A 23801-nucleotide genomic window follows, 5' to 3' on the forward strand; every position below is an offset into this window, starting at 1 on the left:
TAATGATCCTGTTTCAAGGTGCTACCACTTAGCACAGACTTTTTCAGGCTTGTTGCAGTAATTCTATTAAAAACCCTTTTAGATAATTATATAAATACAATTAGGAGGAGGCAGTATCAAGATCAATTACTGTAATCATTTCTTTATAGATGATATGTTATTCTAGATCTTCAAGTCAAACAATGACTCAATCTGATAGAGTCGAAAAACTAACAGCCACAAAACTAAGACATTACTACCAGCTCCAAAGAGACCAGATCTTTTGTTTACAATAATTAAAGGTTTAAAGAAATTTCGAGATAAGTGACTTCATCTTCTTACTCTTGCTTAGATATCAGTTTCTACACTTAACCAAACCCTAACAGAGTTTACATGGGGCTAAAGGGGTGATAGTAAAGAGGAATTTGTGAGCTGAAACATAATTAGTAATTCCTCTAACCCAGATCATCTTCCTTGTAAAACGATGGGTTTGTTAAGAAGCAAGCTGAGAGGTTCACAGATCTGACATGGCCACTCAGGCATAATTGGAGAAGCAGGTTTGTGTGAGTTCTCATTGAGTAATTTCTTCTTCCAATTTTTTTCGAGCTTCAGGCAACCAGAGAAAACTCCAGGCTAACTTGGTTCCTAACATGTCTATTCTTCCCAACTCCTCCCTTTGCAAAGGAGTCCCTGTATTGTCTAAAAATAAGTCACGCAATCACTCGGATCCCCTCCAACTATTTCGTATCAAAGAATCACTGCCATGTCTACAGCAGACAGTTTCTCAGCCTTTAGATTTCCTATCTAGATAGCACAAAACAAACTGAACACATAAAACAAACGGGAACATTTATAATGAGATCATGTTTCACATCTACCATGCCTCAACTCACCCTTCCCAAGACATCAGGTGCACTGAAGAAGATCTCATTCCATTTAACTTACAGAAGGCACACCTTCACAGTCCAGGATGATGTGTGTTGGTCTTTCAGAATTAACACTTTTGACTAGACCTAACTTCACACCTTTGGCTTTTAATGTAAAGTTTTATGATGTCTTTCCTCCACATCCAGTCCCAATTCCTTCTGAGTGTCTCTGTGATTCTAGACAACAACATCTACTTTTTTAAACAAAGACTTCCCAGCATTCAACTTCATTTCTGTCTGTTTGATTCCGCTAGAGAAAGAGAGATAAGAATCTAGACACAGGCTTTCATAGTGTTTTACCTGTAACTTGTCTAAACCACCAACTGACAAATACAGGCTCTGCCATTAAGCACCCCGTGCACCTATGGTGTAGAAATAATTGCACAGACCTGTGCCTCTAGCATCACTTCCAGCATGGAAGCAGCAAGGAGAATGATCAGAAGGCAGGATGCCTAGATGATAGAATGATAAATCCTCGAGAAGCCTAGAAATATCAAGTCCAAGCAAGTATCATGGCAAAAATATGCCTATGGAACTCATAGAAAAAGACCTAAACAACAAGGTTCTAAGTGGAGACAGTAAAAAAAAAAACCCGTGTTTCTTAAACAGCCCAACCATCCACAAAGAGAAAATCAGGGCTGGGTATGGTGGCTCACACCTGTAATCCTAAAACTTTGGGAGGCCAAGGCGGGTGGATCACTTGAGGCCAAGCGTTTGAGACCAGCCTGGCCAACACGGTGAAACCATGTCTGTACTAAAAATACAAAAAAAATTAGCCAGGCTTGGTGGTGCATGCCTGTGATCCCAGCTACTAGGGAGGCTGAGGCAGAATCACTTGAACCTGGGAGGCAGAGGTTGCAGTGAGCCAAGATGGTGCCACTGCACTACAGACTGGGAGACTGAGCGAGACTCTGTCTCAAAAAAAAAAAAAAAAAGGAAAGAAAAAGAAAAAAGAAAATCAGGATAGATATAGGCAGACAGAAGTCCCTACTACGATTATCCTAACAAGGTACTCACAATATCTTGAATTTTGCCCATGTCTGTCTGATTTCTAAGGATTTAATGACACTTTACCAGCCTATTACTAAAAGGTAGGGTTTATGTGTTGCTTATGTTTTTTTATTCTCTTAACAATTTACCATTGCTAAGTGTGAACAGTAAAACACACACTTTAATGTTTACTCTACATTTAGAGTTTAAAACAACTTAAACCTAAAAAATCGGTATAGATGGATATAGTACAGTAAGACAGAAGGGACAAGGTTTACCGTATTCTCTGGCTTCTCTCATCAATTAGATGCTATCTGGTTTATAAAGACTCCAAAGGAAGATTCCTACAGGGGCCTCAGAAACCCAATCCAACTGAAAGACTACACTAAGAAAAGAGGCACTGTGTAGGGTTCTGAGATACTGAAAGATATTATTCCCGAATTCCCTCAGCATCCTGGGATAAACAGGAAGAAATCCTAAGGCTTCACTGCTATAGTTTTTCTCAAGGAAGAGTTTCTTACATGAGATACTGGCAAAACAGCCAATCTTCCACTGTAGGTTTTAGGGCTGGAATATAGAGATGATTCCCAGAGTTAGAGTACTGAGAATTATGTTGGTTTCTGATTAAATGTTGGTATAATATTAAAAAACCAGTTAAGAATGATCAAAGGAACCTACATAAAACACTGTGGTCACTCTTTCTTCATGTGCCATTAGCATCTGCCCAAAGGCTACCTCTGTGACAAATCCAAATGGCTTGCCCCAGGCTCTGCTTGCAGGAACCAGACTTAAATAACAGTCAAGATCTGATTTTGAGAACACCTAAGTTAAAGTGCCAAGTTTATTTAACATTTAACATATTTGTTCACTGTATAACCACCCCCTCTACAATGGTTTCATGAGATCACCACCTAATCTATAATTCTTACTCAAGGAAACCAGTTAAGAACCCTCAATGGAAGTAACCTAGGACAACTAATCACCTCCAAAAACCTCTTTGCTGTGGGAAATGGATCACAAGAGACAATGGATTGGCCAGGCACAGTGGCTTACACCTGTAATCCCAGCACTTTGGGAGTTCAAGATGAGCAGATCACTTCAGGCCAGGAGTTCGAGACCAGCCTGGCCAACATGGTGAAACCCTGTGTCTACTAAAAATATGAAAAAGGTCGGGTGTGGTGGCTCACACCTATTGTAATCCCAGCATTTCGGGAGGTTGAGGTGGGCAGATCACCTGAGGTCAGGAGTTCAAGAGCATCCTGACCAACATGGAGAAACCCCATCTCTTCTAAAAATACAAAATTACCCAGGTATGGTGGCACATACCTGTTATCCCAGCTACTGGGGAGGCTGAGGCAGGAGAATCGCTTGAACCCAGGAGGCAGAGTTTGTAGTGAGCCAAGATCACACCATTGCACCCCAGCCTGGGCAACAAGAGTGAAACTCCATCTCTTGAAGAAATTAAAAACAAAAAAAAAAGTACAAAAAATTAGCTGGACATGGTGATGGACATCTATAATCCCAGCTACTTGGGAGGCTGAGGCAGAAGAATTGCTTGAACCTAGGAGGCAGAGGTTGCAGTGAGCCGAGATTGCACCATTGCACTTCAGCCTAGACAACACAGCAAGACTCCTTCTCAAAAAACAAACCAAAAAAAAGATAGAATGGATCATAGAGAAAGAGAACAAAGACAATCATGTAAAGACATAAAAGAGAAACAAAAATGAAAAGAAGAAGTACTCTCTCTCTCCTGGGGAGTTACATGCAAAATGTCAACTTATAAGGAGTAAAAGAATTACTCTGTTTTTTTTCCCATAAGTTAATGGGGTACAGGTATTATTTGGTTACATGAGTAAGTTCTTTAGTGGTGATTTGTGAGATTTTGATGCACGTATCACCCAAGCAGTATACACTGCACCATATTTTTAGTCTTTTATCTCTCACCCTCCTCCCACTCTTCCCCCCAATTCCCCAAAGACCTTTGTATCATTTTTATGCCTTTATGTTCTTCATGGTTTAACTCCCACATATCAGTGAGAACATAAGATGTTTGGTTTTCCATTCCTGAGTTACTTCCCTTAGAATAATAGTCTCCAGTCTCATCTAGGTCACTGCAAATGCTATTAGTTCATTCCTTTTTAATGGCTGCATAGCATTCCATTGTATATATATACCACAGTTTCTTTATTCACTCATTGATTGATGGGTGTTTGGGTTGGTTCCATGATTTTCCTATTATGAATTGTGCCATTAGAAACATGTGTGTGCAAGTATCTTTTTCAAATAATGACTTCTTTTCCTCTTGGTAGATACCCAGTAGTGGGACTGCTGGATCAAATGGTAGCTCTACTTTTAGTTATTTAAGGAATCTCCACACTGTTTTCCATAGTGGCTGTATTAGTTTACATTCCCAACAGCAGTGTAGAAGTATTCCCTGTTCACCGCATCCATGCCAACATCTGCTGTTTTTGTTTTTTGTTTGTTTGTTTGTTTGTTTTGATTATGGCCATTCTTGCAGGAGTAAGGTGGTATCCATTGTGGTTTTGATTTGCATTTCCCTGATCATTAGTGACGTTTAGCATTTTTTCATGTTTGTTGGCCATTTATATATCTTCTTTTGAGAGTTGTCTATTCATGTCCTTAGCCCACTTTTTTATGGTATTGTTTGTTTTCTTCTTACTGATTTGTTTGAGTTCATTGTAGATTCTGGATATTAGCTTTTTGTCAGATGTATAGATTGTGAAGATTTTCTCCCACTTTGTGGGTTGTCTGTTTACTCTGCTGACTGTTCCTTTTGCCATGCAAAAGCTCTTTCATTTAATTAGGTCCCAGCTATTTATCTTTGTTTTTATTGCATTTGCTTTTGGGTTCTTGGTCATGAAATCCTTGCCTCAGCCAACATCTAGAAGGGTTTTTCCAATGTTATCTTCTAGAATTTTTATAGTTTCAGGTCTTAGGTTTAAGTTCTTAATCCATCTTGAGCTGATTTTTGTATAGGGTGAGAGATGAGGATCCAGTTTCTTCTCCTACATGTGGCTAGCCAATTATGCCAGCACCATTTGTTGAAAAGGGTGCCCTTTCTCCACTTTATGTTTTTGTTTGCTTTGTCAAAGATCAGTTGGCTGTAAAGTATTTGTGTTTATTTCCGGGTTCTCTATTTTGTTCCATTGGTCTATGTGCCTATTTTTATACCAGTACCATGTTGTTGTTTTAGTGACTATGGCCTTATAGTATAGTTTGAAATCAGGTAGTATGATGCCTCCAGATTTGTTCTTGTTTTTTTGTTTTGTTTTGTTCTGTCATTTGTTTTTTGTTTTTGAGATGGAGTTTCACTCTGTCACCCAGGCTGGAGTACAGTGGTGCGATCTCTGATCACTGCAACCTACACCTCCTGGGTTCAAGCAATTCTCCTGCCTCAGTTTCCCAAGTAGCTGGGATTACAGGCGCCCGCCACCACGCCCAGCTAATTTTTGTATTTTTAGTAGTGATGGGGGTTTCGCCATGGTGGCCAGGCTGGTCTTGAACTTCTGACCTCTAGTGTTCCAACTGCCTCAGCCTCCCAAAGAGGTAGGATTACAGGCGTAAGCACCCAGCCCAGATTTGTTCTTTTTGCTTAGTGTTGCTTTGGCTGTGTGCACTCTTATTTGGTTCCATATGAATTTTAGAATTGTTTTTTCTAATTCTGTGAAGAATGATGGTGGTATTTTGACAGAGATTGCATTGAATTTGCAGATTGCTTTTGGCAATATGGTCATTTCACAGTATTGATTCTATCCATCCATGAGCATGGGATGTGTTTCCATTTGTTTGTGTTGTGTATGATTTCTTTCAGCAGTGTTCTGTAGTTTTCCTTGTACAGGTCTTTCAACTCCTTGGTTAGGTATATTCCTAAGTTTTGTTTTGTTTTGTTGCAGCTATTGTAAAAGGGATTGAGTTCTTGATTTTATTCTCTGCTTGGTCACTGTTGGTGTATAGAAGAGCTACTGATGTGTGCACATTAATCCTGTATCTGGAAACTTTGCTGCTTTTTTTTCTTAGACGGAGTCTTACTCTGACGCCAGGCTGAAGTGCAGTGGCGCAATTTAGGCTCATGCAAACTCCGCATCCCAGGTTCAAGTGATTTTCCTGCCTTAGCCTCCTGAGCAGCTGGGACTACAGGCGCATGCCACCATGCCCAGCTAATTTTTACATTTTGGGTAGAGACAGGGTTTCACCATGTTGGCCAGGATGGTCTCAATCTCTTGACCTCATGATCCACCTGCCTCGGCCTCCCAAAGTGCTGGGATTACAGGCGTGAACCACCGCGCCAGGCCTTGCTGAATCCTTTTATCAGTTTTAGGAGCTTTCCAGAGGAGTCCTTAGGGTTTTCAAGGTATGATCATATCGTCAGCAAACAGTGACAGTTTGACTTCCTCTTCACCAATTTGGATACCCTTTATTTCTGTTTTCTGATTGCTCTGGCCAGGACTTCCAGTACTACGTTGAAGAGAAGTGGTGAGAGTGGGCATTCTTGCCTTGTTCCAGTTCTCAGAGGGAATGCTTTCAACTCTTCCCCATTCAGTATTATGCTGGCTATTGGTTTGTCACGATGGCTTTTATTACATTAAAGTATGTCCCTTGTACGGGCGATTTTGCTGAGAGTTTTTTGTTTGTTTGTTTGATAGGGAATCTCGCACTGTCACCTGTGCTGGAGTGCAATGGTGCAATCTTGGCTCACTGCAACCTCTGCCTCCTGGGTTCACACGATTCCCCTGCCTCAGCTTCCCGAGTAGCTGGGATTACAGGCACACGCCACCACACCCGGCTAATTTTTTTGTCTTTTTACCAGAGATGGGGTTTCACTATGTTGGCTAGACCAGTCTTGAACGCCTGACATGGTGATCTACCTGCCTTGGCCTCCCAAAGTGCTGGGATTACATGCGTGAGCCACCATGCTTGGCCTGAGAGTTTTAATCATAAAGGATGCTGGATTTTGTCTAATGCTTTTTCTGCATCTATCGAGATGATCGCGTGATTGTTTTTAATTCGGTTTATGTGGTGTATCTCATTTATTGACTTGCAGATGTATACCTTCCCTGTATCCCTGGTATGAAACCCACTTGGATCATGGTGGATTATCTTTTTGATATGTTGTTGGATTCGGTTAGCTAGTATTTTGTTAAGAATTTTAACATCAATGTTCATCAAGGATATCGGTCTGCAGTTTTCTTTTACGGTTACGACCTTTCCCGGTTTTGGTATTAGGGTGATGTTAGCTTCATAAAATGAGTTAGGGAGGGTTCCTTCTTTCTCTATCTTGTGGAATAGTGTCAAAAGGATGGGTACCAGTTCTTCTTTGAATGTCTGGTAGCATTCTGCTGTGAATCTATCTGGTCCTGGACTTTTTTTTTTTTGGTAATCTTTTAATTACCATTTCAGTCTCGCTGCTTGTTATTGGTCTGTTCAGGGTATCTAATTCTTTCTGATGTAAGCCAGGAGGGTTGTATTTTTCCAGGAATTTGTCCACCTCTTCTAGGTTTTCTAGTTTATGTGCGTAAAGGTGTTCATAGGAGCTTTGAACGATCTTTCGTATTTCAGCGGTGTCAGTTGTAATATCTCCTGTTTTGTTTCTCAGTGTAGTTATTTGGATTTTCTCTATTCTTGGTTAATCTTGCTATTCTATCAATTTTATTTATCTTTTTAAAGAACCAGCTTTTTGTTTTATTTATCTTTTGCATTTTTTTTGTTTGTTTGTTTCAATTTCATTTAGTTCTGCTCTGATCTTGGTAATTTCTTTTCTTCTGCTGGGTTTGGGTTTGGTTTGTTCTTGTTTCTCTAGTTGCTTGAGGTGTGACCTTAGAATGTCAGTTGGTACTCTTTCAGTCTTTTTGGTGTGGCACTTAGGCCTATGAACTTTCCTCTTAGCACTGCCTTTGCTATATCCCAGAGGTTTTGATAGGTTGTGTCATTACTGTCATTCAGTTCGAAGATTTTTTAAATTTCCATCTTGATTTCATTTTTGACCCAATGCTCATTCAGGAGCAGGTTATTTAATTTCCATGTATTTGCATGGTTTTGAAGGTTCCTTTTGGAGTTGATTTTCCAGTTTTATTCCACTGTGGTCTGAGAGAGTGCTTGATATAATTTCAATTTTCTTAAATGTATTGAGGCTTGTTTTGTGGCCTATCATATGATCTGTCTTGGAGAAAGTCCCATGCGTTGTTGAACAAAATGTGTATTCTGTGGTTGCCAGATGAAATGTTCTGTAAATATCTGTTAAGTCCATTTGTTCCAAGGTATAGTTTAAATCCACTGTTTCCTTGTTGACTTTGTCTTGATGATTTGTTTAGTGCTATCCTTGGAATATTGAAGTCCCCCACTATTACCGTGTTGCTGTCTATCTCATTTCTTAGGTCTCAGTAATTGTTTTATAAATTTGGAAACTCCAGTATTAGGTGCATATATGTTTAGGATTGTGATATTTTCCTGTTGGACAAGGCCTTTTATCATTATATAACATCCCTCTTTGTCTCTTTTAACTGCTGTTGCTTTAAAATTTGTTTTGTCTGATGTAAAAATAGCTATCCCTGCTCACTTTTGGTGTACATTTGCATGACATGCCTTTTTCCACCCCTTTACTTTAAGTTTATATGAGTCCTTATGTGTTGGGTGAATCTCCTGAACTCAGCAGAAAGTTGGCTGGTGAGTTCTTATCTATTCTGGGGTTCTGTATCTTTTAAGTGGAGCATTTAGGCCATTTACATTCAATGTTAGTATTTAAATGTGGGGTGCCCTTGCATTCATTATGTTTTTGTTGCCTGTGTACTTGGCTATTTTGTTCTTTGTTTTTACTTTTTTACATGTATTTTTGTTTTATAGGTCCTGTGTGATTTACGCTTTAAGGTGGTTCTGTTTTGATATGTTTCCAGGATTTGTTTCAAGATTTAGAGCTCCTTTTAGCAGCTCTTTTAGTTGTGGCTTGGTAATGGCGAATTCTCTTAGCATTTGTTTGTCTGAAAACAATTATATCTTTCCTTCATATATGATGCTAAGTTTCACTGGATACAAAATTCTTGGCTGGTAATTTTTTGTTTGAGGAGGTTGAAGATGGGGCCCCAGTCCCTTCTAGCTTGTAGGGTTTCTGCTGAGAAATCTGCTGTTAATCTGATAGGTTTTCCTTCATAGGTTACCTGGTACATCTGTCTCACAGCTCTTAAGATTCTTTTCTTTGTCTTAACTTTAGATAATCTGATGACAATGTGCCTAGGCGGTGATCTTTTTGCAACAAATTTTCCAGGTGTTCTTTTTGCTTCTTGTATTTGGATGTCTAGGTCTCTAGCAAGGCCAGGGAAGTTTTCCTCAATTATTCCCCTAAATATGTTTTCCAAGCTTTTAGAATTATCTTCTTCCTTAGGAACATTGATTATTCTTAAGTTTAGTCATTTAACATAATCCCAGACTTCTTGGATACTTTATTCCTATTTTCTTATTCTTTTTTCTTTGTCTTTGTTGGATTGTGTTAATTCGAAGACCTTGTCTTGGAGTCCTGAATTTCTTTTTTTTACTAGTTCAATTCTATTGCTGAGATTTTCCACAGCATTTCACATTTCTAAAAGTGTGTCCAAAGTTTCCTGAATTTTTTATTGTTTTTTTCTTTAAGCTATATATTTCCTTGAATATTTCTCCCTTCACTTGTATCATTTTTTGGATTTCCATTTATTGGACTTCACCTTTCTCTAGCCCCTCCCTGATTAGCTTAATAACTAACGTCCTGAATTCTTTTTCAGGTAAATTAGGGATTTCTTCTTGGTTTGGATCCATGGCTGGTGAACTAGTGTGATTTTTTTGAGGGTGTTGAAGAGCTTTGTTTGATTATATTACCAAGTTTAGCTTTCTCATTCCTTCTAATTTGAGTAGGCTCTGTCAGAGGGAGGGTCTAGGGCTGAAGGCTGTTGTTCAGATTCTTTTGTCCCACGGAGTGTTCCCTTGATGTAGTACTCTCCCTCTTTTCCTAGGGATGTGGCTTCATGTGAGCCACACTGCAGTGATTGTTGTCTCTCTTCTGGGTCTAGCCACCCAGCAAGTCTACCTGACTCTGGGCTGGTACTAGGGATTGTCTGCACAGAGTCCTGTGATGTGAACCGTCTATGGGTCTCTCAGCCGTGGATACCAGCACCTGTTCCAGTGGAAGTGGCAGGGGTGTACAATGGACTCTGTGGGGGTCCTTAGCTTTGGTGGTTTAATGCTCTGTTTTTTTGCTGGTTGGCCTCCAGCTAGCAGGTGGCATTTTCCAGACAGCATCAGCTATAGTTGTGTAGAGAGAGACTGGCCCCAGAACTCCCAATATTATATGTCCTTTGTCTTCTGCTACCAAGGTGAGCAGGGAAAGACCATCAGGTAGGGGTGGGGCTAGGTGTGTTTGAGCTCACTCTCTCCATGTGCAGGTCTTACTGTGGCTGCTGTGGGGGATGGGGATGAGATTCCCAGGTCACTGGAGTTGTGTACCTAGGAGGATTATGGCTCCCTCTGCTGAGTCATGCTGGTTGTCAGGAATGTGGGGGAAAGCCGGCAGTCACAGGCCTTACCCAGCTCCCCCGCAAACTGAAGGGCCAGTCTCACTCCCATCACGCCCCCTGCCAATAGCCCCAAGTCTGTTTCCATGTACAGGGCACGACGGGCTTGAAAACTTGCCCTGGGCTACCTGCCTCCCAGCTGCAAAAGAAAAAGGCTTGGTTCTTCCCCAGCCTGTGGTGTCTATACACTAGATTTGCACTCTCCCCCAAGTTCTGACCAGGAGGCTTCTTGTCCTGTTCAAATTGTTACAAAGTTTGGCTAGAGAGTTCCTTCTCCCAGTGGAGTTTTACCTGCTCCTCCTCTGGTCACCTTCCCAATGGATCTCTGTGGTGCCAGGCAGGAATGGCCTGCTAAGGGACACAGCGAGCTCCCAGGGCCCTTCTGCTGCTTCCTCTACCCCTGTATTTCACTCGGCTCTCTAAATTGACTCAGCTCCAGGTAAAGTCAGAAACTTCTCCCACAAACAGACCTTCAGCTCCAGTGGGGGTGTGTTTGGGAGAGGAGGGTCTCCCTTTCCCACTTCCACAGTTAGGGCACTCACAGTATTTAGGGTGTCTCCTGACTCCTGCAGGAGCAGTCCACTTCCTTCAGAGGGTCTGTGGGTCCTCTCAGGATGGCTGGTTTTTTCTTGCAGTCTATCTGGAGCTAAAATTCACAATGCGAGCTTCCGCAAGCTGCTCTGTCTGGAGCTGCAATCTAGTCCTGCTTCCTGTCCGCCATGATGATCCAATGCCAAGAACTACTCTAGACGCTCTGACTCCTAACACATAATCCAAAAACCACCAAAACACCATTGGGCCAAATCCAAAATGCTTCTAATAGGGCTGAATCATAGAGCACTGCATTTAACAGCACTATCACTGAACACTGTATGACAACACATTTAAGGTCCTGAGGCATCGTCTCTGCCCATACTTTTTTTTTTTAATATTTTTTTCCAGATGCCCCATCTATTGTCCCAACCATACGTACAGTTCAATAAACACGGTAACAAAGAAGGATTGACTTTGTAGACAAGGTTCAGGATTATACACTATTCCTAAACCTTTTTTGATCATTCCAGAACTTGCCATCTCCCCACTTCCATGGCTGAGTAAGTAAGTATATCTTCTGCTTCACATGATTATTTTAAATATCAAATTTTAAATTCACAGAATTGCAGAGTTCGAGCATTTCCAAAGTGGGAGAGAGCCTGGGAATCAACTGGGAAATACTCTCTGTCACAACTGAAGAGACCAAAGCTCAGAGACTTGAGTGACTTCACCAAAGCCACACGGCTAGAGACCAATCCATCAACCAGCCAAACTGAAACACAGAGACTAAGCACCCATATAAGCAAAATGTACTTTCCCTTTTCAGCTAATTTGTACGAGAATACATTATAAATAATTCCAAGTTTCTTTTTAAAAATATCTGAACTCATGCATTTAAAAATTTTTAAAAATATATTCCAATCATTTAATGGGGTAGTTAAATGGAGTGTTTTTATAACCACCTTTCTAAACTAAGCACATGTTGAAACTCACTGGACCACCCAAGTCCAAAATCTAGTTATGCCATTTAATGTTTATTTGGTTTGTTTCTAAATGTGTATTTAAGTGTCAGAGTCATAAAGAGAAGAATTAATGATAATCGATACCAGATCTGCAACCATGGGACTCTTCTTGGGTTTGCAGTATCTAGTGAAGTCAACCAAGGGGAAAAAAAAATGCATTCTAAAAGGAGAAAACTCTGCATAGCACTTTAAAGCAAGTCCCCAGCCACATGCTGTATTCCAAAAGCAGAATTATCCAAAGACCAGAACATGATCCTCTGAAAGATACCCACGGAAAGGAAAATGTAGAGATCTTAGAAGCGCGGGGAGGTGGCAAATGAGAGTTAATGCCAGGAAAGAATACACTTTGTGCCCTCTGATATCTTTAAAACTACATGTCACAACTCTAGACTCCAAAATGAAGTGCAGACAAATTTAAAAAGACTCAAAAACAAAGGATATGTTTACTTACCAAAACGTGCAGATGGTTCATATTCCTAAGGAGTGTTTGCAATTTATCTAGATCTCATAAGACAGCTTCACAAAGAAACAATATCATAAACAGCGATTAGGTTTCCAGACCACCCTATAGAAACATTTTTAGAGAGTCCCTATATACCTAAAGTAAGAAATCCCATAAGATATAGAACCTAAGCAAGAAAGAGGAATGAAGGGCCTACAGCAGAAAAGAGGAGAAAAGAGGCTTTGTAGGGTCAGAAAGGAAGCCTGTTTCCAGTTACCCTTCTCCTGTGTTTAAATTAATGGGCAATCAGCACCCGTGCTCCCCTTTGCCTCCTCTCCCTCCTGTTCTCCCAGCCCTCGTGGGAAGAAGGAAGAAACAAAGGCAGAGGTGTTGCAATGCCACCTGCCCATGCCTCTGATAGGCAATAAAGCCAAATGAGCAACCAGTACCTGGGACTCAGGGAGCAGAGCAGGAAATGAGAAACTGCAGAGGTTGTGGCAGAAGGGCAAGCACAGAAAACCCTACAACACCAACACCTGAGGCTACAATACCCCAGGCAGTCTCACTGAGTGAGTTGTTCCCAAGCAAAGGACTTCAGGAAACCAGGCACACGTACAGAAGAACAACGAAAGTAAACTTTGGTTGCCCCCTTGAGACGTTAGAAAATGCTTCTAGAAAACAGAACATTTCTTCTCTAAAAATGAGTCAGGGGGGCGGGTGCAGTGACTCACACCTGTAATCCCAGCACTTTGGGAGGCCAAGGTGGGCAGATCACTTGAGGTCAGTAGTTCAAGACCAGGCTGGCCAACATGGTGATACCCTGTCTCTACTAAAAATACAAAAATTAGCCAGGCATGGTGGCTGTGATCCCAGCTACTAGGGAGGCTGAGGCAGGAGAACTGCTTGAGCCCAGGAGGCAGAGGTTGCAATGAACCAAGATCGCACCACTGCACTCCAGCCTGAGTGACACAGTGAGACTCCATCTCAAAAAAAAAAAAAAAAAAAGTCAGGGTACAGCCCTAGGAAGAGGTGCTAATCAGGCTAGCATGACACAAGTGACAGAGCCTAATGCGTGTCACACTAAAAGGAGTAATGTTCCATAATAGCACTGTGAACACCTAAATCCAATTATCTTGATACATTTTGCATTGTGCACTACAGTAAGAATATACAAAGGGTGACCCATCACAACCGAAAACTCGAAAATTTTGAGCACACGGATTGGGCAGGGCCTGGGATTTATTTGATTGGAGTCCCAGCCTAAAACAGTGAAAGTCCCCTTAAGTAATCACATTATCTAACTGCAAGATTTAAATGTAGTTCCTTACTGATAAAATCCATTGCACAAAACCTGCCAACCAATAACGTAAGAGAGGTCATGAGTTTGAAGCATGAAGCCAATTCAAAAGAGAAGTTCTAGCTCAGAGAAGGCACAATGGAGTCCTCATCACCAGGTCCACGGTAATAAATACCCTTCCCTGCTAAATCTCAGTGCACCTCAAACCAGCGTTCTTAAAACAGAACTACGTTTGCCTTAAAACTATACCCTGGGCTGGGCACGGTGGCTCACTCTTGTAATCCCAGCACTTTGGGAGGCTGAGACAGGAACATCACCTGAAGTCAGGAGTTCGAGACCAGCCTGGCCAACATGGTGAAACCCCACCTCTACTAAAACATAAAAATTATCTGGGTGTGGTGGCACGTGCCTGTAATCCCAGCTACTTGAGAGGCTGAGGCAGGAGAATCGCTCAAATCTGGGAGGCGGAAGTTGCAGTGAGCAAAGATCATGCCACTGCACTTCAGCCTGGGCAGCAGAGTGAGACTGTGTCTCAAAAAAAAAAAAAAAATCCGTATGGCCTGGTTTTTCAAAAATATATTGAGTCAAAATTAGTACTACTCAATGGGCTGAAATTAGGCTCAGCTTAAGGCTGCATGCCTTTGCACTTGAACAGCTGGGCTCCACCCCTTCAGTCCCTGCCTCAAAGAGGAAAAGACTTCAGACAAGTCAAGGCAGAGGAGATGTGTGCACCAGGCAGCGACAGAAAAAACTATTCCGGGTGATTATGATATCCTCCAGGCACCCAATTCTGAGACCACAAGGAGTGACGATTTACCACGTGTTGTGGGAACAGACTTGGGACTGAGATTGACATGAGTTAATTCAACTGTGGCACTCAAATCCACATATGCACAACCATTATGTAGTCCTGTGGCTCCAGCAAATCTCAAGATAATGAGGGAAACAGTGTGACATACAGAGAAAGGCACTGGACTGAATCAGAAGACCTAGATTTTTCTTATTGACTCTGTCGGCTAATCTCAAGGGAGGGGGCAAATCACACTCTCTCTGGGACTAAATTTCCTCATCTGTAAAATAAAGAGCAGATGCTCTTTTCTGGCACAGAATTCTCACTGACACAGAAACTGAAATTCAAAACCATTTATATGTCCCCCTATGTCTAGCACAGGGAGCCCCCAGGAGTTTTTAGCAGGCACGTTCGTGGGCTTCTAAGAAGACTTAATACAGTGGTATTAGCAATGGGCCTAGGTAGGAAGCACTATTCTTATGACCCTATCAAAATATCATCTAAAATTAAAACGCAAAAAAAGAAAATTCTGTTTCAACCACTTCACACTCAAGCACGTGCAGGGTGAGGGCCATTAGCTCTCTTCCTCGGTGCCAAGAATCAAGTCTCTCTCAACATGTAGCAAAGTGAACGCTTCCCAAAACCCTTACTATTGATGCAATGTAGTTGCATCAAATTTCAAATTTCTCATCAGATTGAACTCTCTGGCAGAGGACTCCCAGCAAGATAACTTCATTCCACCTGGCAAACCACTTAAGAGAATGACAGGAGCACCATTCTTGTGTGGTGTTGGGACCTGTGTGTGTGACCTGTCTTCCTAACTAGGCTCCCAATAGCTTTGGGGCAAGGAATAAGCCCATCTCTATATTAGGGATGGCATTTAACAAGGTGACTCAATACCTGTTAAGCAATAAAAACATTAGTCTGCACAGGGCCTGAGGTGCAGCCTGCAGAGGTGGTTCAGTTCTTCCATGGCATCCTGTAATCTCTTGAGTGGGTGAAGACTGTCCCGGAATGCCTTCCCTTAATAACTTTCCATCCCACTTCCACTCTTTCTCAATCTCTCCTTCCTTTATCTCATTCTGCCAATACCTAGATTTGAACCTCCCACTCAGGATGAAACACAGATGGGACAGTTGTTCTTTTCTCCCTCTCTACCCTCAAGCCTGATATGTTTGCTTCTAGGTGTAATTTGAATTCTGAGTCATCCATCAAAGATGGGATCTCTCATAGTAGGAGGTAGAAAAAGAAAAAAAGTTGGCCAGGCGCAGTGGCTCACGCCTGTAATCCCAGCACTTTGAGAGGCCAAGGCAGGCAGATTACAAGGTCAAGAGATCGAGACCATCCTTGCCAACATGGCGAAACCCCATCTCTACTAAAAATACAAAAAAATTAGCCAGGCGTGGTGGCATGCGCCTATAGTCCCAGCTATTTGGAGGCTGAGGCAGGAGAACTGCTTGAACCCAGGAGGCAGAGGTTGCAGTGAGCTGAGATCGTGCCATTGCACTCCAGCCTGGGTGACAGAGCGAGACTCCGTCTCAAAAACAAACAAACAAACAAAAAGTCACTCCAGATACTTTTCTTTTCTCCAAGTCCTAAATCTATACAATCCAATTTAAATTGAACTGTTCTTTCAGACCCAAAGGAAATGGGCAGTTGGCCAAGATGATAGCACAGCCCTAGCAATTGGGCACAAAGAAATTGTCACTCCGTGAGAGGGTACCTGGGCTTTATCACAACTCAGAAAATGCACTCGGGAAAATTGAGCTGGATCTGGAGAACCACTTGGTCCTGCAAAGAACTATTACAATGAGAGTCTTCACGAGACTATAGCCTCCTCACTCCTTTATTTTTCAAACCTGAAGCAACTTTCGCCTCTTGTTCACCAACCTATTATCCTCTCTCAGCTTCAAAAGCTAACTGCCCAAAAGCTACATTTTCTCCATGAAGCCAATTCCGAATAGCATTCCCTAGGAGTGCTCTGCTTCCAAAACTTAAAAGGAGCCAAGAAATCTCAAGCCTCTGAGATTTAACAGCTTTGTGTGGTATGCCTGAATTGCCTACTCTCTTTAAATCAAACCATAATCCCCCTTTAAAATCTTGACAGTGACAGAAAAAAGGATTATATAAATGATAAAACCTATGGTGCTGATACAGGAAATCCTGGATCCACTTCTCAGTTCATTCACTGACTTTCTGGAAAACATTAGGAATGATATTTTGTATCTATTTCTCCCTTTGTAAAGTAGCATTTTATTAAGCTGTGTTGACACGGTATCATAACGCTTACAGTCTTCTACTTGGAGGATGGCTCCTTCAACTCAGTAGTTATAAGCATCTCTCAGTGTTCCTTTGTCTATCATATATTTTTTAGGTGTCTCAGGAGCTGTCCCACACACTGTTGACAATGCAAACCCAATTTTTAAAATGAAGATATTTCCATTTGTGTACAGAGGCCATGCAATTATCACAAATAATTCACTTAAGCAAACACCTACTGCCTTGAGTCATCTTTTCATCTTTACATACACTTCACACCATACATAATATCAAGGGCTCCAGGCCTAATAACAAAGCTCCTAGAAGCTAAGTACTTAATACCAACTCTTCTGGGATGAATTTGGATAGAGGATGAATATCTGATATCATAATGAGGTAAAAAGGAGAATCTGAAACTGGGTTCACTTGAGTGTTATCCTCTCAGTGGGCAATTAACATGAAATGGTCTTACTTTAATCACATCAAGGCTATCTTTTCTTGAGACAAGGTCTCACTGTGCCATCCAGGCTGGAATGCTGTGGTGTGATCTTGGCTCACTGCAACCTCCACCCCTCAGGCTCAAGCAATTCTTCTGCCTCAGCCTCCCAAGTAGCTGGGACTACAGGCATGCACCACCATGTCCAGCTAAATTTTGTATTTTTTGTAGAGACAGGGTTTCTCTATATTGTGCAGGCTGATCTCGAACTCCTAGACTCCAGCGATCTGTCCATCTCGGCCTTCCAAAGTGCTGGGATTACAGGTGTGAGCCAGAAAGCCCCGCCCCCAAATGACTACTTTTTTTTTTTTTTTTTTTTTTTTTTAGTTTTGCTCTTGTTGGCCAGGCTGGAGTGTAATGGAATGACAGCTCACTGCAACCTCCACCTCTCTAGTTCAGGCAATTCTCCTGCCTCAGCCTCCCGAGTAACTGAGATTACAGGCACCTGCCACCACACCTGGCTAATTTTTGTATTTTCAGTAGAGACAGGGTCTCACCATGCTGGTCTCGAACTCCCAACTTCAGGTGATCCACCCACCTCGGCCTCCCAAAGTGCTGGGATTGCAGGCATGAGCCACAGTGCTTGGCCCCAAATTGCTATTTATAAACCCCTTTCCCATCTGTAATGACACCTTAGGCAGATCTCATAATTTAGGGGTCATACTTTTGGTCATTATATTCCTGATCAATTTCCTTTTTTTTGAGATGGAGTTTCGCTCTTGTCACCCAGGCTGGAGTGCAATGGCATGATCTCAGCAGACATGCGCCACCACGCCCGGCTAATTTTGTATTTTTACTAGCAACATGGTTTCTCCATGTTGGTCAGGATGGTCTCAAATTCCCGAACTCAGGTGATCCACCTGCCTTAGCCTCCCAAAGTGCTGGGATTACAGGCGTGAGCCACCATGCCCAGCCTGATCAATTTACATTTTTATTCTCAAATTCAATTTTGGTTTTCTGTAAGTTCCTGCCTTGGTCAGGCACAGCTGTTACTTGGACTCTAAACAGGAAGGGCTGGGTTATAACCTTTTACACATTTCTTTCTCGTTCCCCTGCCTCCAGTGTATCCTCCTCCCACGAAGAACTGGTAGGGAGAGAAAGGCAAATGTCTCCCTGCATAAGTGGCCACGATTGCGTCTCTGGATAATGCCGGGTGGGATGTGAATTCCTCTGAGGGTCTTATGGTAGCCCCTCACTGCCTTGGTTCCCATTACCAAAAGCCAGTCACTTAGGAACAGTTCCAGCAAGATGGCTCAGGACCAATTGCCATTCCCAGTGTCCACTTCACCCTTAGAGACCATGCATATCCTTGCCAAACTAAAAGGGAGATATGTGGGCTGCTCCATTGGCTGTTCTTCATTCTCTTCTCCCAACCCAGAGAGGCATAGGGGCAGGTTGGCAAGTCAGCCTGAGCAGTCACTCAACCAGAAAATCCAATGCTTTTTTTTTTTTTTTTTTTTTTTTTTGAGACAAAGTCTGGCTCTGTCACCCAGGCTGGATGGAGTGCAGTGGTGCGATCTCGGTTCACTGCAAGCTCCGCCTCCCGGGTTCACACCATTCTCCTGCCTCAGCCTCTCGAATAGCTGCGACCCTGTAGTCCGCCACCATGCCCGGCTAATTTTTTTTTTTTTTTGTATTTTTAGTAGAAATGGGGTTTCACCGTGTTCACCAGGATGGTCTCGATCTCCTGACCTTGTGATCCGCCCGCCTCGGCCTCCCAAAGTGCTGGGATAACAGGCATGAGCCACCGCACCCGGCAGAAAATCCAATGCTAATGCTGCCTTCCTGCAGGCACCCCAATCCTCATGGCAAGTGTCTCTTGGAATGGTCTCTCCCATGTCCTCTATAAAGCTGAAGAGACTTTCTCCTCCTCAACCCTTCCCCAAAGTTCTATGCAGACTAGAAAAGGCTGGGGGTGGGGGTAGGGGTGGCAAAAGTTCAGTCTCATTAGACTGAAGAAGTGTTCAAATCCTCTTGTTTTCGTTCATTCATTCATTCATTCATTTATTTGAGACAGAGTCTTGCTCTGTTGCCCAGGCTGGAGTGCAGTGGCTTGATCTTGGTTCACTGCAACCTCCGCCTACCGGGTTCATGTGATTCTCTTGCCTCAGCCTCCCTAGTAGCTGGGATTACAGGTGCCTGCCACCACACCTTGGTAAATTTTGTATTTTTAGTAGACACAGGGTTTCTCCATGTTGGCCAGGCTGGTCTCGGACTCTTGACGTCAAGTGATCCGCTCATCTCGGGTTCCCGAAGTCCTGGGATTACAGGCATGAGTCACCACATCCAGCTGTTCAAAGCCACTTGTTTCAGCCAGAGCCCTACACACCTATTCTAAGAAGAGAAGTTTAGAAGAGTAGAACTCAACTATTATAAACTTAATGGTAAAGAATCACCAATTTACCCAGACATTTAAAACTAATGGAAATAAAGACATGATGAACTCTTGGAAATAAATCTTGTGCATTTGAAAGGTTCCATTCTCAGTGGCATACAAAATAAAATGTAGCTCTTAATTCTACTTATTAATTACATTGATCAAATCCTTAGCATTCTTATTTGGTATCTGTTTGATGTGTGATACACTGACGTGTCTGAGTACTCCTTAAAATTGCGTGGTTTTGGTCAGGCATGTGGCTCACGCCTGTAATCCCAGCACCTTGGAAGGCCAAGGCAGGTGGATCATGAGGTCAGGAACTCAAGACCAGCCTGGCCAATATGATGAAACCCTGTCTCTACTAAAAATACAACAATTTGTCAGGCGTGGTGTCGGGCGCCTGTAGTCTCAGCTACTCAGGAGGCTGAGGCAATAGAATCGCTTGAACCCAGGAGGTGGAGGTTGCAGCGAGCTGAGATCCCATCACTGCACTCCAGCCTGGGTGATGGAACGAAACTTTGTCTCAAAAAAAAAAAAAAAAATGCATGTTATTGTTGATTTCTCTGTTTCTGGTTGAAACATTATAAATTTTACTAATAGGTTATTCGATATATAAAATTTCAATATTAAAACTTCTATTTCCGTTATTTAGAAAGATTATTTCAACTGTATTTTATATTAACATTATTTTGAACTGTGAAAGTCAAGGCTACTTTAATGAAACAAACCTTTAAATTGAAATAATGTTAAATAATGAAAGAACCTAATTCATTTTAGTTTTTTAGTATTTTTAAGCCTGTCCTAAACAAAGTACGTTTGGACAAAAGTTTTATATTTGTTACAAAATATATTGAAAAGATGGCAATAAAATATGTTAACTTTCAAGTTTCCAAAATCTATCCTTAACTTATCTCAATTTGCCTTTACAGCCACCCCACCTAGTAAGACAAATTTTTTTACCTCCCTTTTAAAAATGTAAACATTAAAATACTAAAGGGTTTAAAAGTTGTACCACAGGTAGCGAATTAGGTTTGCTAAATATGAGATAGAAAACTTTTCCTGTATCTCAAGATCCTGGGGGAAAAAAAAAGATAAAATAATACACTTAATCAAGTGAACTTTATTTTATGTGGAAGATAAAGAAACTTGGCCAGTCTCCTTACATTAATGTCTAGATTCCAAAAGAGGTTGCAAGAAATACTCCTTCATTTCCCAGGATTCAAACAGTATGGTACTTTTAAATATATCCAAAAATTATTCTCTATATCACTACACTAAATAATTTTGGAGAATAACAGTGAAACAGCTAACATTTGTACAACACATGGTAATTTTTGATATCTAGCAATAGCATTACATTTTGCCTCATGTTATTGTCCCTATTTTAGAAATGATGAAAATAAACTTCTAAGTGATTAAGTAATTTACCAAAGTCACACAGCACACAGCTAGGAAATGCCACGTTTGGGATTCAAACCGGTCTTCCCACTTTTAATCCTGCACTTTTTTTTTTTTTTTAAGACGTCGTTTCTCTCTTATTGCTCATGTTGGAGTGCAATGGTGCTACCTCCAACTCCTGAGTTCAAGCGATTCCCCCACCTCAACCTCCCAAATAACTAAAATTATAGGCAGGATTACAGGCATGCACTACCACACCCAGCTAATTTTGTATTTTGAGTAGAGATGGGGGTTTCACTATGTTGGCCAGGCTGGTCTCGAACTCCTGACCTCAAGTGATCCCCCGCCTCGGCCACCCAAAGTGCTGGGATTACAGGCGTGAACCACCACACCCGGCCTCCTGCACTGTTTTCACTGTTCTCCTACGTGCTTAGCATATTGCCTGAAACAGGTTACTCGCTCTTTTTAGAACTTGCAAAGCTTTCTCTTCTTTTGTTTTCATTTATGTATAATTTTTTTCTTTTTCTTTTTTTGAGACAGGGTCTTGCTAACACCCAGGCTGGAATGCAGTGGTGCAATCACAGCTCACTGCAGCCGTAACCTCCTATGCTCAGGTGATCCTCCCGCCTTCACCCTCCCAAATAGCTAGGACTACAAGCGTGCACCACCAGGCCCAGCTAACTTTTGTATTTTGTGTAGAGACAGAGTTTTACAATGTTGTCCAGGCTGGTATCGAACTCCTGCGTGCAGGCAATCCACCCGCCTTGGCTTCCCAAATTTTGGGATTGTAGACTTGAACTACCATGCTCAGCCACTTTGAAAAGTTCTTAGGTATACCTTATCTCAGTTGATCTTTTTAGTGGCCCTATAGATAAGATCAATATGACGTCTATTTTTAAAATGAGGAAATTGAAGCTCAAAAAAGGTTAACTCACTTGTCAAAGGTTTTCCAACTAGAAAATAGCAGAGGGCACTCAAGGCCAGGCTTCTGACTTCTACTTTAGCGGAAATTTACCCCTACTGTCCCACAGACCTTTCACATTTTACAGTTTGTGTTCTTAAATTTTGATGCAAGAAAACAAGGAATTTTTTTTTTTTTTTTTTTGAGATGGAGTCTTGCTCTGTTGCCCAGGATGGAGTGCACTGGCACAATCTCGGCTCACTACAACCTCCGCCTCCCAGGTTCAAGTGATTCTCCTGCCTCAGTCTCCCAAGCAGCTGGGATTACTGGCGCATGCAACCATGCCCAGCTAATTTTGGGGTTTTTTTAGTAGAGACGGGGTTTCACCATGTTGGCCAGGCTGGTCTCAAACTCCTGACTTTGTGATCCACCTGCCTCAGCCTCCCAAAGTGCTGGGATTACAGGCATGAGCCACTATGCCCAGTCGAAAACAAGGAAATTAAGAGGAGGGAAGATGAGTTAGACAAGGCCTTGACTTGACTCCCAAGAGTTCACCAACCTGACAATCCACATGAAAGCACCCACCTTTCCTGCTACCTGATCATGGGCAGTAAGAGATGGAAAGTGGGGAGGAGGAGAGAAAGGGGCAAAATAAGACCTGAGCTATTTAAAAACAAAAAAACAAGGCACCAGTTGGGTATGGTAGCTCACATCTGTAATCCCAGCACTTTAGGTGGCCGAGGCGGGCAGATCATCTGAAGTCAGGAGTTCAAGACCAGCCTGGCTAACATGGTGAAACCCTGTTTCTACTAAAAATAACAAAAAATTAGCCGGGTGTGGTGGTGGGCACCTGTAATCCCATCTATTCGGGAGGCTGAGGCAGAGGAATCGCTCAAACCCGGGAGGCGGGGGTTGCAGTGAGCCAAGATCACGCCATTGCACTCCGGCCTGGGCAACACGAGTGAAATTCTGTCTCCAGAAAAAAAAAAAAAAAAAAAACAAGGCACCACAGGAAAAGGGAGACCACTGCAGCTCTGGGCCCAAGAAGACTATTCATCTCTGAAGCAAGAGAGAAGAAACTGAAATGCCTTGGCCAGAAGCAAAGAGAGACTCAAAGCAAAATGAGATAGTGCTATGGTTTGGACGTATGTCTTCCTCCAAAATTCACGTGCTGGAAATTAACCCCCAAGGTGATGTAACGTATTAAGAGGCAAGACCCTTGTTAGGTAATAGGCCATGAAGGTGCCATCATCATTAATGGGATTAATGGCCTTATAAAAGAGGCTCCAGGCCAGGCATGGTGGCTCACGCCTCCCAACACTTTGGGAGGCTGAGGCAGACAGATTACCTGAGGTCGGGAGTTCAAGACCAACCTTAACAATATGGAGAAACCCTGTCTCTACTAAAAAAATACAAAATTAGCCAGGTGTGGTAGTGGGCACCTGTAATCCCAGCTACTCAGGAAGCTGAGGGAGGAGAATCACTTGAACCCAGGATGTGGAGGTTGCGGTGAGCCAAGATCGTGCCATTGCACTCCAGCCTGGGCAACGAGAGCGAAACTCTGTCTCCAAAAAAAAAAAAAAAAAAAAAAGGCTTCAGAGAGCTGCCTCCCTCTTCCACCTCTTCCACCATGTGAGGACACAGCCAACACAATCATCTGCTTCTGCCCTTCTGCCTTCAACATGCAAGGACACAGCAACAAGGCACCATTTTAGAAGCAGAGGCTGAGTCCTCAACAGACAGTGAATTTGCTGATGCCTTGATCTTGGACTTCCCTGCCTCTAGAATGATGAGAAATAAACGTCTGTTGTTTATAAATTACCTAGTCTGAGGTTTCC

The 23801-nt window shown here is 42.3% G+C and overlaps 1 protein-coding gene across 37 annotated transcripts in view; it reads right to left on the reverse strand.

Annotated features, from left to right (window-relative positions):
* Positions 1–23801, reverse strand: part of LOC112426759 (uncharacterized) — a 551288-nt gene that overhangs the window by 334431 nt on the left and 193056 nt on the right. For 2 of the 37 annotated variants that reach the window (XM_071097559.1, XM_071097560.1), the window contains exon 1: positions 873–13405. The exons of 26 other annotated variants lie outside the window; for them this stretch is intronic. The gene's annotated coding sequence lies outside the window, so the exon portion shown is untranslated. Of the gene's footprint in view, positions 1–872; positions 13416–23801 lie in introns of those variants that run through there. 9 more of the 37 variants (XM_071097570.1, XM_071097568.1, XM_071097561.1 and 6 more) reach the window with 8 other exon arrangements.

This window comes from Macaca nemestrina, chromosome 5 (assembly GCF_043159975.1).
Source record: "Macaca nemestrina isolate mMacNem1 chromosome 5, mMacNem.hap1, whole genome shotgun sequence".
NCBI lineage: Eukaryota > Metazoa > Chordata > Mammalia > Primates > Cercopithecidae > Macaca > Macaca nemestrina.